Below are 18,047 nucleotides of genomic sequence, written 5' to 3'. Positions count from 1 at the left end.
GAAAGCACTGCATCAGCTGGATGAAGTACACACAGCTGAATGCAGGTCTGAAGCAGCTAGGAACAGAACCAATACCTGAGCAATAACTCTCTGACAACAGGAAAGCAAATCAGGAGCATGTTTCTCCTCCAAAAGGGGTGCAGGAGGCACAGAAGAAAGTTTAGATGGTTGCAAATGATACTGGATCTTTCTTAACCAAAACCAAAAAGCTTAAATCTCTTACGCATTTTTTTCATTATCAAGCTTTTAAATAGCTTTATGAAAGTTTCTAACCTTTGAGACAAAGAAGTCTGATGTTGAAGTTAGATTAGTACTTTTTCAATTTGGTACTGGGTTTTCCTACAACAGCTGTGGGCAAAAATTTACCCCTGTAATGAAATGCAGGCTCAGTCATCATGATACGGTTCTCAAAATGCCTGGTTTCACTCATATAAGTGATTGACTTCCCAAACAATCTTAAATGCACCAAAAAATATCTGCTAATGCCTTCCTTACCTTTTGTAGCTAGTTGCACTTGAAAAAATTTAGTCATCCAGTGAAAGTCTTCTCAAAGATGATCTAAAAATGTATCCCACTGCCTTTTCCTCTGGCAATTTGGACATTAATGTCAAAGTTATGTAAGGGGCAGAGATAAGGAAATCCACATATGGTAATTCATACACCCAGTTTACTACAACATATGGCACAGTACAACGTGAACATGTGTTCACTGCCCTCCCCCTTCCTCCTTTTTTTTTTTTTTTAATTTGGAAGCCATATAAGTAATTTCTGAATGTTTGTGTACTTTTCTATGTAGGGAAGGAAAGCACAGCAGCTAATAAAGAACTCATTAAAATGGACAGGTACAGTAAATCCACATAGGAATAAGGGAGATGGCTAGCTAGGATAACTATTCACATTGGATACTACTACAAAAGAAAATTGTATTTTTGATGAGTTCCATCAATGGGCACAGGCTTCATGGTAACACCAATCTTTAGTCTTTTAGTTCCACCTACTTTGCAGGACTTCAGTGACTATTTTATAAGGTTTTTCCATAAGAACTGAGTACCTCTCTGCAAAGCACTTTCTAGAGTAGAAATCTGTTGAACAGATGGAATTTTAAAGTTATACACATAAGGATATTATAGATGCATCATTTTACATACATCATTATATAGATGATACATAAATATCAGTACATATACATATCTTGCACAGGTACAAAAAAATTGTGCATTTTCCCTAAAATTTAAGGTGTTTCAATGGTATCTAAAAGAAATGGCATCCAAACATAGAATGAAGTTCATCAGCTGCCTAGTTACATGAGAGAGCCAGAGGCAACTACAAAGCATCAACACAACTGCCTGAGGAGACTGCCAAGGAGCCAGCTGCTGCTACTGGAAAATCTTCCAAAGCTTTGCATCTGGGTCCTGTTCGTGCTGTCCAAAAAAATCCACCCCAATAAATAAAAATAATAATAAAAAATAATCAAAATTTCAGCTTCGCTGTCAAAAATGCTTTACATGTTATGTAATATATCATATGCATCAGGACAGGTTGCATCTTTTCTCACAGATATTCCTGTACTTTAATCATGCAATATGTTACTCCTGACTTGCCTCTGGTGCCTTCCATGAGCTTACAACATCTGAGCAGTTAAGATATCAAGGAAACAATTCAGGCAGCTAATCATGGATGTGTAGTGGAATTTTAGACACCTAGATCCCAGCTGCCTCCTGAAGGACACAGTTGTCCAGTAGGTCCTCCAAATGTTTAAAATCACTTGAGACTGTTAAATACAGGCCCCTCTCAAACAACAGGAAGGTTGTTGCTTCAGCAACAACAGGAAGGTTGGACAGTAGGACAGTTTTATGGGAATTAGAAGTGAAAAAAGCTATCTGTCTACTCCTGAGTTGCTGAATTAGTGTAGTTGCAAAATGTAATTAGATAGGATAAATACCTAGATGGAATTCAGTTTCTACCTATTAAGCAATAAAATCCTTCTCTAAATATAGGACCGGAAATAAGCACTTAAAAAATCCCTCCTTTCAAAGAATGCTTCTGCAAATTTTCTCAGGTTGAGGTTACTATTATTAAGATTGAGAGATTACCTGATGACAGTTTTCTCACTATCATCCTTCAGAAATTATTGAAATAATTCTAATGATGAATCAATGAATGAATACCCAGAATGTTGCAATGGAATAGGCTGAACAGGCTCTGGTCCCTTCTGGTACATGTGACCTACAGCTGTGCAAGACTCAGCAATGCAGTATTTAACCTACCTCCTTGTGAAATCCTTAAAAAAAAATAAAAATCTATCAAATCAAGCAGTTATGACCAAAACCAAAAAGAAAGATGAACGGAAAATACACTTGTGTGTAGGTTCTCTCTTCTGTGAAGAATTACCTTTTCTTTATATTGTTGGAAAGCCAGACGAGATTAAGGGAAGAGTAAAATCTGTGGTGTACATGAAAAAGAGTTAGCAATGCAAACACGCCCTCACAGAAAGTTTAAGAGTTTTTTAGAGTTTAAGAGGGTTTTTTCCTGCAGAACACAAAGCTAGAAAAAATACTTTTGAGCTACAGGTTGCTCAAAGAGAACATTTGCTTATGCAAACAATTATGTGGGCAAATCTGTTTCATGAGGTTTAAAAGCTGAGTCATCAATGTGCAATACACAGAGATGAGGGTTCTAGATGGAAGACATATGTCTAACTTAGTTTGGATGTGAAGTCTCTATGGGGAGCCTCAGCAACGCGAAGCAGAGCATCTAGCATTTGAAAAAGCCTGTATTTGTAACATTGATTAGGATAATACTTGGATATTAGTGCTTTAGAGTAATATAACCAACCCTTCAAAAACCTACAGAAAATCTGAAGGGCATATTTTCTTGGGTTAAGGTTCCAGTTTGTCACTTTGTCCTTCCATATGGAGAGTATAGGCAACTTTCATAAACGGTTGAATCTAAAAATAATTCCACGAGTTAAGCTTTTTAAAAACTTGGAGATTTTACACAAACTGAATTAGTTTTAGGTTCTCAAGTACTAATTCATTGAATGATTTATTCTAAACAAGGATATCCTTTTTTTTCCCCCAGATGCTTATAGTATTTGAGAAAGGGTTTTAAATGAGCCTGTTAATATACTACATTATGTTTCTTGAAGCTTCACTGTGAAGTTTGATGAGAGGAAGAACAGTGATTAATTGTAGTTTGCTTTCTTGCATTCCAAAATAGCAATTTTCCAATTTAAATCTCTTGTACATTTTTGTAAGAGTGTAATTTATATTCTCCCTCCTGTTACTTTACAAGTTAAGACACAATTTAGATATAATTCCTCAATATTAGAATTGGGGAAAATGAAGCTCTTTTGAATAAATATTCAAGTGAAGAATGTCTTTTGGGCTATGCTATAAATCATGCTTGTCAGATCCTTCAAAGGAATCATTCCGTACAGTTACCTTGTCTATCATTTAGAAAGCATAGACACTGAACAAGATAATTTAGCACTACTGTATCTGATTTACATATGGTTGCCTCTCTTTAATCTAAGACTTTCAAAGGACTATCTATTTTCAATTTAACTTCAAAATTGTTAAATTTTATTTTGATTACTTCATAATTGCACTGCATGTGCATATTTAGAGACTTTTGGGCTTCTGCACAAAGATGATTTGGGGGTTTGATGATAACTAATGAACCATGGCAACCGAGTGGTGCTGAACTATTATATTCAAGACGTGTAACTCACCATGAAATTACTGACACTTTAGTTTAAGCTGTTCTCTTGTTCTAAACGTTTTTCAGGAATTTTCCTAATGGAAATCTTCTATGAAACCAAAAGACGAATTCACAACAGACAATCAAGCATAAGGAAGCAATCTTGCAATGTGGACTTGTTCCAGAATTTTACATTTCAAGTACATCTTTAATAATATATTAATTCACAAACTCTGCCACTGGACCCTCTATGTCAAAAAGTTACCTATGATCCACTTTCCCACAGAGATAATATTTCAGCAGAAATGTTTGTTTTCAGGTGATTTATAGTAAGAAACATCACATTTTATATGGCAAACACAAAGCTGAATTCTTTATTTATAAGAATATTTATAAGGAGGTACTTATGTACACTGTAATTGAAATCCAGTTGAAAACCTAAGAATTTAAATATGCAACTATGGTTTAAAGTTCTCTGTTTCTAAACTATAGAAGATTATTCTTTAGAACATTACTTATAAACTGAAATATTAATTTGCAAACCAAAAAATTACCAAGAAAACATGGGGGAAAAAAGATAAGAAAAAGTAGGAGTTGTTCTGATTAGAAGAAAGCAAATCATTGTAAAAACAGAGAAGTGATTTGAGGCAATTCCAACTATAGAACTTTATCGAAGGGGAAAGATGAAAACAGTAGTACTCACCAGCTGGAAAGCTTAAATTGGGAAAATGATTCGGAATATATGTTGATAGTAAGCATATGATCTGCACTAATAATCATTATGGCAATTGTCCAGGAATTGCCATTCAATCATTCACTTTCTTTAAGAATTAAAGACTTACAATTTTGTGTAGCATTCAAGACTTGTGCTATGCACTGCCATCCAAAATTGCAATTACAGCAAGACAGAGACACTAAAGTGAATCTGTCTTGTGAAATCAATATACATGTGGCAAAGTATGCTTCAGACTGGACTGTACAGCTTATATGGGTGCACACATAAATGTAAGTTTGACACCTACAGGTCTTACCAATAACCTCACCAATTTATTTAATGCTAGCTGGATCTATTTATATAAATTGTAGTTACACCTTTGATTCAGAATCATAAATCCATTTATTATCACCTCACTCTCACGTGATTTAAACACTAAAGCAGAATTCAGTGGGATGCAGGCACCTCAGCCACGTAAAACTTGAAAAATTTTATTCTACAAGCCAATTTTGATAGTCAAATATAAGTTTAAAGATAAATTTAGAAGCACAAGCAGGATATTCCCAAATATTTACTTATTTATTATTAAAACCCATCGGTGTTAGGTTCTTTTGAAAACCTCACTAGGTATCTATAAGCATGTTGAAGACCATAAGTGTATCTATTCCTCCCTCTCTCTCTCTCTCTCTCTCTCCTGTCTCTATACAAAAATAAAGGAAAGCCTGAAGTGATTACTGTGCCCATTTGGAATGATTTACCTGTGTATGTAATGCTTATTACTGCCTAGTAAACATTAATAAGCCCCAAGAGGACTGTTCCAAGGGCTTGAAAAAAGTAAAGATTTTTCTTTTGTAAAGACCAAACTGCATCAAATAGCAAATGTTACAAATTTCATTCCTAGCTAAGTATTTTAATTCCTGTTCTGTATAGTAAATTGCCTCAATATACACCTTCAGGGCTACATATAAACATTTTTAAAATGCTGCTAAACACTACTTTTTTGGGGTGGGTTTGGGGGAGGGGGTCAAATCTGTTTTAATGCTTTTTGGTGTAGCTCTTTCTTCTGTGTAAAAAACAAGCCTTTTCATTTAACACAGAAAAAAAAAAAAACACAAATAAGTTCTTCCAGTCACTGAATCCTCTTTTGGAACACATGCTCCCTTGAGACACAGGCTGTATCACGAGTTCACTTGTTAAAGTACTGGCACCCTGTTATTCACCATAAGCTATTGAAATGCCACTAACTATTCCATTAGCTTCTGTTATGTAAGTAAAATGTTGATTCTCTGCACCTCCCCATGTGCATCCAAGGGATGCTATGGGCCTGTAGCAAAGATATTGTTTGGTTTAAGAAAAGACTAACATGAGGCAAAGACATCATCTGGAGATTCTGCGTTGACATTTTTAATTTTCTATGAAGTGGACATATGTCTTTGTAACATGAATAAATATAACTTTGAGCAATCATTAGCCAAACAGTGATATCCCTCATTAGCCAAACAGTGATATCCCTCCAGCAAAAGCAATTCCTTACTGTTTGCCTAGGTGTTACAGCACAATGCAATGACATCTAAATGTCCTCACCACTATTGTCAGCAACAGAGGCAAAAATTATCTTTTTCCTTTCAGCTTACAAAAAAAACCCAAATGTATAGGCAAAAGAAAAGTTAATTACTGTGACAAATCAACAAGAATACTGAAATGTGTATTTGTTGGTTGATGGAAACCTAAAATTAAGCAAAAAAATGATTTCCTGATAGAAAGCTGCAGAGTATACCACCCACTACAATTTTATGAATATTTTCTGTACTGTTCTAAAATTGTTAAATAATGCATTTTTCATTGGATGTTGTTTCATAACATAATTTTCTATGCTGGAAGTTTCCTGATTGTCTGTGTCTTTGTATGGTAGTATTCAATTCGATCCTGTCGGGCCCTTTCAGGTAAAACCATAATCCAAAAGAACTGACCACAAAAATAAATAGAGCAGAAAAGCAAGATGACAAATAGGTAAAGCATACACATCTAGCAATAACTCTTTTGACCAAACCACAAAGACAGTGAATTTTTCCTAAAGAAGAATCCCTACCTGTATATGCAAATAGATCACCTGTGTGCCTTAAGAGATATCTAGGGGAATGGTTTTTTTACTTGCATGTACTGTTTTCAATCTAAACAAGAGATACATCCATAGGCAGGGGTGTGTAATTTCACAGCTCAAAGAGTTGAGCCTCCTCATATTTTTTGTCTAATAAGATCCTCTATGATACTGAAGGAAGAAATGATTCTCCCTGTATACTTGCAGCAGCTTTATATCATTAATGAAAGAATATGAGGAACAATCTTGCTCTTGAAATCAAAAGAGCTTACTGTCTGCTCCTTGATGTGTTTGGATACTAATAAATTCTGAAGTCATAGTTGACTAGTCAAGCTCTGTATAGAACTTCAGTCAGTGCCTTCTGACCTCAAGGACTTTCTTGACAGTGATAATTAGCTTTAAAACATTCCTCAGAGATCTTGAGATCCAACATTAACTATGATGGCTTCTGTACTGCACATGGCAGTTGTTCAGGGCAACTGCGAGACGACTCCCTAAACAGCTACAACCTACTTTTTGTTTCAATTTGATCAACTGAGTGGTTGCCAGCAAAATCTAAGTTACGTATTAGCATAAATATATGGAGATCTGAAAGGGCTTCTATATACAGCACATGTAAATTATTTACATCTAGTCAACCCAAGTGACTGCAGACATTGTAAGAAGCGCAGCTGCTGCTGGTGTTAGAACCTTGAAGCTGTTTCTTAATGTGAATATTCATTATTACACTCCTAGAAGACTGTAAGGGAAAACAGAGTCAATAAAAGTATATTCTGTGTTTTGTAATAAGTAAACAATGCAAGCAAAATAGTATGTGGAGGATATAGAGCAGCTGCTCTTTCCAAATGAATGCCTAATTGTGAAATATTTAGACCTCAGCACTATGATTTCCCTAACAATACTTTTCCTTGTTAGGGTAGGTTGGATGGTTGGATGTCTTTGTGCTTTATTTAGATTTTTTTTTTTTCACTCACATGTCACTAAAGCAGATAATCATGGAACAAGGGATTTAGATAATGTAACATAACAATAATGACCTACCTTTATACAATGCTTCTTATCCCAGGGCATCCCTAGACACAATATTTATAGCATAGGTGGGAATTTCCCACTGATACAGTAAAATATATTTATGGGATAGGTAATTAATTTGCCACTGACACTTTGGATTGATGGAGAAACCCATAACATATGCACCACTATTTGTCCCCTGGCCCTCAGACAGGAGAGTGGCTACCCAAGAACATTGAGTTCAGTGAAGTGTTCTTCGGAACCTCACTAGTTAGCTCCTAAATATGACACAAGTCAACATCCAAGCACTTGGGACTTGTATTGAAGAACCAGTTTTGACATAATGCACATATGGAAACACGCTTTCCTTGCACAGATGTTATTCAGTAATTGTGACTCTGCACAGGTAAGTTCCCAAACCCGTGTCACGGTAGGGATGCCAACAAGCAATAGACGTTCTCTTCCATGGCATCTGCTCGCAGAGTCTGCTCTGTAATGAAAACTCTCATTCTCAGAACTAACTATGCCTCTGACCATTCCAAAGTGTCTGCATTCATAAATACAGAAGCCACAGACCTAGCCCTTTTTAATAATTTAATTCTTGTTCATTCCATATTATTCTTCAGAAAAAGATTTGGTCTACTTAAATTATGCTCTGTTCTAAGAAACAAATACAAGCAGTGTTATCAGTGCAATAATAAAAAAGATGAATCTTACTGTTCCCAATACCTCTTAAAGCCTCTATTGGAATAAAAAGGTACCATTATTTTCAAAACCGCTTTTTATTTTCAGAAAATACATTAGAGTGTTTAAACAATTTTTTTATAGATCTGAATGAGAGTGTCTACACATCCCACAGATAAATTAGAAACATAATCTTCCAGCAGAAAATATTAGGATTTATATCTTATTATTATCCCAAAAAGAGAAATGTGCCTATATAACTTCAGGTATTGCAGTGATAAGGATTTTTATTTATATTTGTAGAAGGAAATGAGATTCCTTGACATTCTAAAATATGTAATTCAAAAAGTGTCATATATATGGTGCTAACTGCTGCATGAATCTTCCCAGCTGAAATGGTAAGCTCCATACAGCAAGTAAATGTTGATGTTCACCATGAGAAAACTGGAGAGTAGCGTTTGAACATCTAAAATTCATCTGATCTCAACCACCTTCACGCTGCTCTTAATGAATTAGACCACTAGCATTTATTTATAAGGAATCTACACCTATTATCATCAGACACCATACTCTGAAAGACAGTCAAAGTTCTTGTATCATTAACATTACTAGGAGCTTCTTTGACAATGCACTATGAGTAGACATTTACTGGTCCTCACTTAGCACCACTGAGTCACCCGAATACAGCTTTGCAATCTTACCTTCAGACTCTTGCCATTTTCCTCTCCAAAATCCTACCTACGTATAAAGGTAATGAAAAAGATTAATATATTGAATGTTGTGATTTCTTAGTACCTGTTGACAATAGATTCATGTTCTATCAACTTTACTGTACTGTACTTTCTGTCCAAAGTGTTCACACAGAATAACAGAGGGACACAAATATAAAACAAGACAGAAGGGGGTGAGGAGGAAGCTACAGACTAATTATTCTGGACCAAGTTTTAGTTTCTCCTGTACTTACTAATTCTTCAGATAAGCTTCCATACTGTATCAGTCAATACAGACAACAGCCATTTTCTCTTTTCCATTAAATGGACGTGTTGAGTATCACCTTCTGGATCTTCAAAAGTCGATTGCAAGAAATCGCTCTCTTTCCATCATAGTGGGAGTCACTTTTCATCTAGCACTACTCATTATGCTCTAGACAAAGAGTTTCTGACCTGCACTTACAATAAAGTCACATTCATAGTCATCAAGTAACATCCTAACAAAATGACAAGTTTCAGGTGCAGTAGGATTTCCATGTTACCAAGGTACAATGCCAGATGTTCCAACAGATACTTAATGTCTATGACATTTCATTTTTATTTATTTAGCCATTTAAGGGAATTATTATAATAGATAATGTTTAAGTTATTAGAGCACATAAAATGATGGTTTTCTTCATTTTTTGCTACTAAATGATAGCTGTGTGGAACATTTAATATAGCTTTACATCTGCTGTATCTCAAAATGTAACAGAGGAATTAAAATTTAATAAATAATGGAGTTGTCTTGCCTTGACAAAGAAATATGCTCTAGCTCTTCATTTTCTTTTCTTTAATTTTAAAGAGAATAAATGCTTCAAGGCACAGGTATCCTAAGGAAACAGCTGGATGAAAACCAGAAAGACTACTCAGCCTGAATCTTCTATAATGAGTTTTAGAGAAAGAACTGAAGCCTTTCACATTTTCTATCCTTACATTACTACGCCATTTGGGAGGATGAGGGGTGGGAATTAAAACATTTCACACATGTTTTTCTGGGAAATAAATTCAGAAAAGAAGAGCTACTTCTTTATAATGTGAATCATTATACACACAATTCATATCCTTTTGTTTGTTTGTTTTAAACCCTGCTGATAATATCTTTAGATTTATTTAGTACATACTTCAAAAGCTTGGAAATTTTGTATTTGGATAAGCAAAAACACAGTAATTTTCTACCTACAACCAACTAAAACCATAGCAACATTTGTTTCCTGAATCTTCCCAAGAGAGCATTAATGTACCTCTACAGGCAATAAATATTGTCAATCACAGTGAAGGATAATCTATTAAATTATATGATCTTAACTGTTTTAATTCCCTTTATTAACACAGAGCAAATATTTAATTATAAAAAGTGGCTAATCTGTTTCCTCCTTTTTGTCTTAGGCTTGTGTTCTTTGTTTAAGAATTTTGTTTTACTGAAAAGTAGTTTTTAGCTATCTCTTCCTTATCCTTTTATTATCTGCCTTTTCTTTAATCTCCTATGTTTGTTGTTCCTTTTCTCTCCCTTTATTTCCACCTTGCCCATCTCTGCTTTTCCTTCTGCACAGAAGCCTGCTTTCTAATCTGTCCTACAGAAACTTTCTCTGTATATTTATAAGTCCTCATTTTCAGCCAGATGTTCTAAGCATATGCTGAGGTGCCTTATGATTCAGGGCTTTACAGATTTAACAGAATTAAAATTCTTGTAACACTCCTTTGGCATAGTTTATTACAGAGAAACAGAGGTTGAGAAGTTCTGACCTCCAAAATACACCAAAGGATCTCTACAAAGGCAGTGCTGGCATTTAACCAAGCCTTTGTTATTATGCTCTCACAGTTAAATAGATAATAAATACAGAAAATAAAGGAAGAGCTTTCTGCTACAACACAACTAATCAGAGAATCTGGGTTAAAAGCATATGAAATGCGGAGTGAAAAGGCACTTGAGTATGTGCAAGAAATGCAGAGGTACATAAAACATCAAAAGGTAACACTTAGATGTGACTGTGATCAGCATCTAGTCAGTAATAAAAATAACTGTGTCAGATGTGTCTAAGTGAACTATAAGTTCAGACAGGCCCAGGTTATGTAGAGGAAATCAGAAAGGACATAGAGGTAAAGCACTCACACTACATGCAAATTGTCTTCAGACTCAGAATGAGCTAACTAATAGTAGTTAACTAGTAATGATTTTTTTTTTATCTAGGCACAAAGAAGAAAACATAAACAGCACTACATGGTTAGAAAAAAAGTGAATTAAACACATGGAAGCATATCCAAGGTATGTGGAACTAAAGTTTCTACGTGGACTTTCTGGTGGCTCAGAGCTATGTCAAGTACCAAATTTTCTCTAGATGGAAGAAGGCTAACTGTAGAGGCTTAATTCTGTTTCTTATTACTAAAAAGGAGGCCTGCTCAGAATTATATTTTCAGCATCTAGAAGAACTTGACAAAACAAATTTTACTTTAACTGCTTACAGTCAAATATGCAATGCAGTAAAAATAAAAAAATAAAAAAAAAATAAGGTTTTAGGCTTAATGGAGAGAAAAACATTTATTTTAAACCTAAATGGAGCTTTGAGTATAATAAAGTTTGAATTTTACAAAAGAATGAGGTTTCAAAAAATATTTCAGAATAAAATGTAATTGTGATCCCATTTTCAAATAAAAAAAAATTCTATTTTTCTAGCCATTTACAGGCTGCCAATTTAGCATGGTCATTCCAGATGAAAGTTATTTCATTAAAATAATAAACAAAGAAAGGAAGACAACGATGTAAGATTGTTTAAGATACAGGTTGGCTGATTCTCTCTGCAATTAATGAATGAATTAATTAAACTTGACAAACCCCCAAAAACACTAGACAGTGCTTCTCCAAGAAGCAGCCCCAACTTGGCAGATTGTTATATATTTGAAAACTAACTGGTCAAAAGGAAACACTTATGTCAGTGAGGTTGGGACTTGAATGTTTCTGCTTTGGTTACAGTCACAAACAAGCACATTTGAGTAAGTTAAGCACAACTTCTAAATCAAGTTGAAGAGTTAGGGAGCTGAATTGCATTGGAACAAAAACTCATCAAACCTGCCGTATCCACTAATTTTTTCTATGCAAAATTTGCTCACACATAAATACAGTACTATAAAGTACTTGTCATGGAACTATTATAGTGCAACATGAGCTGTTGTTGCTAGATGTTGCACATCTAAGATGAGCATGTTTGTGCATCAGATACAGTCTGAGCTCTAAATTTTCTCTGAGTTTACTTGCTCTGGGCTTGACAGTTTAGATAAACTCTTTCTTTAAACTCCAACTTGGGGAAAAAAAAATATTCAGGTGATAAATTCTCAGCCCAGTCAGCAGCTAATGAATGGAAACCTGGAATTAACAACCTGAATGGAAACACAGAAAAACTGTACTACACAGTGAAAGAGAATGCCTCAAGAGTTTCCAAATATAATCCTGTTTACAGGATTTTCTTGGGTTTCAGTATTGTTTTTCAATATTGATTTTCCACAGCAAAGTTGTTTCAGAATGAATTTTACTAATTTTGCACTGAGAAATACCTCACAGCCATGTTCACCTTTAATTACAGTAATTTCTTACTCAGATTGATGCTTTCTCTAAATGGCAAATTCTTACTTTGAGTGATGAGTAGTTCTGAATAATTTGAGTGATCGCTATAGTCTTCTCATGTTCCCTATACAGGATTGTTTTTCCATTTGTCATACAGAAAGTATAATAAAGATTTCAGCTTTGACTTTTTTCATTTTCATAAAAATTATTGCTTAGAAATATTGTGGACCTTCAGAACTTTAGACAAGTGATTTTAAGAAAGCCACAAATAGAGGAAGAATCTGTTCATTTTCTCCAGAGAGTGCAAAGATCAGCTGATTTCTTTAACATCATAAGTCAGACAGTTGAGGATGTATCTAATAAGGACTCCTTAGAGAGAAACTTGTATCATTTACTTATCAGATGTGCAGTGGCAAGGAGGAAAAAGACCACATAACTGTCTAGATGCTACTATAACATGTCCTTGGGAGTACTTGTGCCACATTACTACCTGGAATTTTGGCTATCTGCTCTGTGCTGCCAAACTTAAGTGCTTTTGGACACATTCAGAAACAGGATTTTAAGTATGTTGCACCATTCTGTACCTCATGTATCACTGAAGGCGCCCCATTCAGCCTTCCTTTCTCTTCAGCTTTCCACCTACATACCCTGGGGCTATGCTGTGGTTGTGGCTTTCTTCTGGTCTCCCAACTGCACATCCCTGCAGCCTTGTGCTGTGCATTTGTAACCATTTTTCTGTCAAAATCCCTGAGATGGTGATTCATTTCAATGTCTAAATCCCTCTGTTTCTCCCCTCTCTCCTCACCCACTTTCCCTGCAGCTTCAGTTTCTAGCTCTGCCCTAAGATGTCCACCACCACATCCTCCTGCAAACTTCCAGACTGTTGAGTCCATATTAGTGAGGTAAGTAAATAACAGTCATTCTAATACTTGATGAATGTTACAAAAAACAGGTGTGCACAGGGCTGAACAGTCAAATATCATGCAACACTTGCACTCTAAGCAAATTCCTATCAGAGTCAAAATGTCAGTATTGTCAAAAAAAAGACCAGCAAGAAAAAGGTTGATGATGGTATTGATGACAGCTATTGATGACAGGTACTGGTAACAGGTGTCATCTCACTGAGGAAAAAAATGGTGTGGTCACAGTTGTCAACATTATGTGATTCCCTGCTGTGTGGAACAGGACACCCAGGACAGGATTCTCACCTGGGAGGACCTATCACTTATCTTTCCTACTGGCCACTAGATAACTTTCCTTGATCTCTCTGCTTGTTTTTTTCTTCAGGCAACATGGATGGAGTTGTATGTCATCAGCCACACATCCCTGGAATAAAGAAAGCTTTGTGCATGTCAGGCTGCCTCAACTTTCACTGTGTTCTCTAGTTTGTTATACCAGCCCTTAAAATACACTCATTATTTCTTTTTCATCTGCTACTTAGGAGTCACTCTCTACTTCACGTTTTCTGCAGGGTGGTCTGAAAAAGATACTACATTAAGATTTGTACTAAGAAGACACACTGAGATGGTTAATTCTTATTGAGTTCCAAACCCAAGAAGAAATAGCAATGAAATTAGAAGATACAGTATCAACAAGTGCTGCCCTATGGAGTGCTATGAGACTCCACAGGAACAAACCACATTATTTTAGTATTCATACGATCAGGAGTGATGATATGATCATTGAACCTCGTTTACTGTCTTTTGTAAAACATGCCTTCTGTGGCAACTTCTAAGATAGGGAAATTGGCTCCTTATTGGGCAGTGACTTGGAGTGAGTGTCTTTGTTGATGCCTCCTAAGAAAGACCATTAACCAATAAGGAAAACTCTCCTAAAAGTAGGCATTTTCTCTTTTATTTTTCCCTAGGATGTTCTAAAATTTATTAGCTCAAAGTTTAACATTTAGGTCCAAAAGATAATGGTAATAAAGACAAGAGAGTGTGTGTGGGTTTGTTCAGTTTGTCTAATTGCTTCTTTTTTTAAAGTAAGTGGAAGAAGGGAAAGATTAAAGAAAGAAAAATCAGTTATTCTTTCTCTCATGTGAATGCAGCCATGGGAAACTGTGCTCCACAGGTTGTGAGATTAAATTACAAAGGCTAAAGGCTGATTTCAGTAACCTCACATCAGAGCTCATGTCTGCACTTTTTAATTTATGTTCTCCCTTCAGTTTACAGAGAGCTGTCTGAGGCAGAAGAATACTTTGATCTCCCTGAAAGTCACTTGTCTCCAGGTAGGGAGACCAGATAGTCTTCTCTTTGTTCCTCTCCCAGCATCCCACTGTTTTGGTCTTTCAGCTGTTTCCAGTCTATCTTTTAGAGATATAAACAAACATGTTCTTCCTAACCAGCTCAGCAAGGTGTCCTACCTGGAAGGCACGGAATGTCCCTCTGAAATGGCTTTTTAACAAGTTCCATAAGGATGCAAAATTACCTAAAATTATGGTCTGGATGGTCAGAAGTAGCTGTCCACAACAGGCACCTGGAACTAACATGCAACTGCTTCAAGCCAGGGAAAGCAAATTTGAGAATAAAGGATCTCTTGGAGAGCAATTGCCCATGTGTGTTCCCACTGTGAGAGATTCACATTTGTGAAAAGCAGAATCTTGGCAGGCAACCCCTTGATGTGCAGAAATTTGCAAATCATTTCAGTCTAAGCAATTTTCCCATCCTTACCAGAGAGCACTAAGGCTGCAATTGTGCCCTGATAATCATAGCTACTGAATTGTAAGCAAAATGAAATTTCAGCACAGAGTCAATACTACTAAATGCTAAAATGTTTAAGATAAATGGCATTTAATTAAAATATCCAGAACTTTTGTAGCTAATGCATCAATCTTTTGTATACTAGAAACTCAGGACTGTTGAAAGTTTTAAACAGGGATTAAGCAATGTGAAGATCTGGCATTATTCTGATAAGACCATAAAACACAGCAGTGCTCCTCCACCCAGGACCTCACTAAAATGTGAAATTAGAATAACCTTCTCTTTCATATCGCTCTTTAGGAATATCACTGCTTAAGAAACAAAAGCTTGGCCAGCAATAAATGTAAAAAGAGGTTTTAAATTTCAAAATTTCCTAAAGGTAAGCTCAGTCATTCAGCTTTCAAGTGCTCACCAGAAGCACCTGGTATCTCACAAAAAGTGAAAATTGAGTGAGTTGGATCATGGGTTTATCTTAGCATGGTAAAACCTCTGATCTAATCATGACACTAAGATCAAAATGAGAAAAAAAATCAGAATAACACAAAATCGACCATGTTAGGAGAGAGTCTAAAATGGCTTAGCGAGCTAAAAGAATTGGTTGGTAATAAAGTAAACTGTCCTGGCCTCAGATAGCACAAGCTATTCTCAACATCTTTCTAGGATTCAGAAACAATTAGGGAAAGTAACTGTTACTGTTACTATCAGTGCACATGATAGTACACTATTGCAATTACAAACATCAGACCAAATCCTAGAAACAGATATGAATTTGACCATTTAAGTCACCTGAAAATTCTTGGCTATCTGAATAAACTGCTGCATGTGACAGATATAAACTCATCCCTGCACTTACATGGTTGTCTGATGTGGAAATTTACCTATTTTCAAACTAATACTAAAATATCAGTAGAAAGCACCACCCTCTTCAGTTGTTCACTCTCCCCAAAATGACAATTGGAGTAGTTTTGTATTAATTTTATAGTATTAAGCTTCTCAGATGAGCAACGCAGACACAGATTTCAAGAATGAAGGAGTACAACGGAATAGAATTTGCTTACTCAAAATTTGAATGGAGCTGCAGCTTTTTGCATGAGATGACAAGGTTCACAGAGGATCAACAGAGTTTTGTATATCTTCCAAAGGGGAAAAAAATTGACTCAGTATTTTTGAAATGGTTAAATAGTTCTTTTCTCATTTTGGATTTCTGGAGTCTTGAAACCTTTTATACAAAATGCTTCTCCTACCCACTCTCTATTTCTAATGGTCTTCCCACAAACTGCTACCTACTGCCTCCTAGTCTTTTTTTCTTTCAATTTAACTGTTTTCCAAATTTTTAGTCAACAGTAACATTATAGAAGATAAGCAACTAATGATCAATTTTTGAAAGATTACAGGGCTTAAGTTTTAGAGACAGGACACAATAGCATGCAGTATGCAATTTTATCTGTGAGACATCCATTTTCTATCATTAAACTACACTATATAAAAGGAAAAAGTACACTGTAAGCACAGTTATTTCATCAAACAAAATACTCAAGGATTTGTAAGCCTCTAACCACGCTGGAAAAACAACTCCAAACTCTTTTAGAATATTGCTTTAGTTATGGAGTGGTAGTTGTAGGATGTCTGAATGCATACAGGCACTAACTTCCTAATGATTAGCACAGTTTCATTGACAGGCTTGGCTGCAGAATCACAAAGCAAACATAAATTGCAGCAAATTAGCAGAAGATTTTTTTTCTTTAAAGAAAAAAGTTTAATGGATGTTTTGCCTCAGGAGCTCAATTCAATGGCTTCTCAGTAGACGAGACTGCACTGCCAGGAACCACAGAAGCGTACAGTAAATTTAATAATGGCCCTATGCCATACCATGGTTTGTACAGTTATGCAGCAGATCCCCATTCAGGCACAGGTTCTGCACATTCAGCCCTGGAAACTAAACATATCAGAACCACGAAGGCCTAGGCAGAGACAGTACTCGTGGCTGTCTACAAAAATAGTTGCTTTTTAGAAGTCCATCTTGGTCCCAGTGAATTTAAGGCAGCTTTATCAATAAATTCATTCACAGTGAAATTTAGTCCATAAACAAAAATACCGAAATATACCAAAAGGAAAAGGAGATTTGGAAATACTTAAGAAAGGATAAAAATGAAGAAATGTAATATCAGAAGGACTTTTTACTGCATCCAATTGATCATCATGTTCATCTCCCCCAATTTAAAACACATGCAATGAAGCAAGAGCGACATGTTGCAAACATAGGAAAAAAAAAAGTCCTGCCAGGAATACTAATACCAGAGCACACTCTTCAAGATACAATTGGCAATAATTGCCAGTGTCTGTTCCGGAACATTTTAATTTACTCACGGTAAACTGACATTCAGATAGGTAAAAAAATTATTTCCTACTTTTTAAAACATCAAAGAATTTTCTTCCAATCTAGTCTTTACAACTGACTATCTCCAGCATAAACACAGGGCAAATATCAGCACTGAAAGGAAAGAATTTTCAGAGGTGATGCTTAATCGTGATAACCACAACATCATTGCTTGCTTATTTTACTGTCTGAAGAATTGACACATATGTTCTCATGAATAAATTCATTGATATCTCTCTCAAACATTAATATGAACGGGCAGCATGCTACAGAAACATATTCATTTGGGATGCTACAAAACCTTTCAGGAAAAAGTGCACATAAAAATAGGCATTGAAGATGAATAATTATTTTGTCATTATCACCTTTTTGGAATGTATCTGTCATCCATAAACTCAGATCTCAAATGTCATCATATACTTGATGTTTTTCACAAAGAGGTATGAAACA

At 35.6% G+C, this 18,047-nt stretch overlaps 1 protein-coding gene across 30 annotated transcripts in view; it reads right to left on the bottom strand.

Moving 5' to 3' along the window:
- NRXN1 (neurexin 1) overlaps positions 1-18,047 on the bottom strand; it is a 706,226-nt gene that overhangs the window by 322,899 nt on the left and 365,280 nt on the right. The gene's annotated exons all lie outside the window — the stretch shown is intronic.

The sequence above is a fragment of the Corapipo altera genome, unplaced genomic scaffold, assembly GCF_003945725.1.
Source record: "Corapipo altera isolate COAL_440 unplaced genomic scaffold, ASM394572v1 48, whole genome shotgun sequence".
NCBI classification, from domain to species: Eukaryota; Metazoa; Chordata; class Aves; order Passeriformes; family Pipridae; genus Corapipo; species Corapipo altera.
The sequence above is the reverse complement of the archived record's forward strand: the minus strand, read 5'-3'. Positions and strand labels throughout refer to the sequence as shown.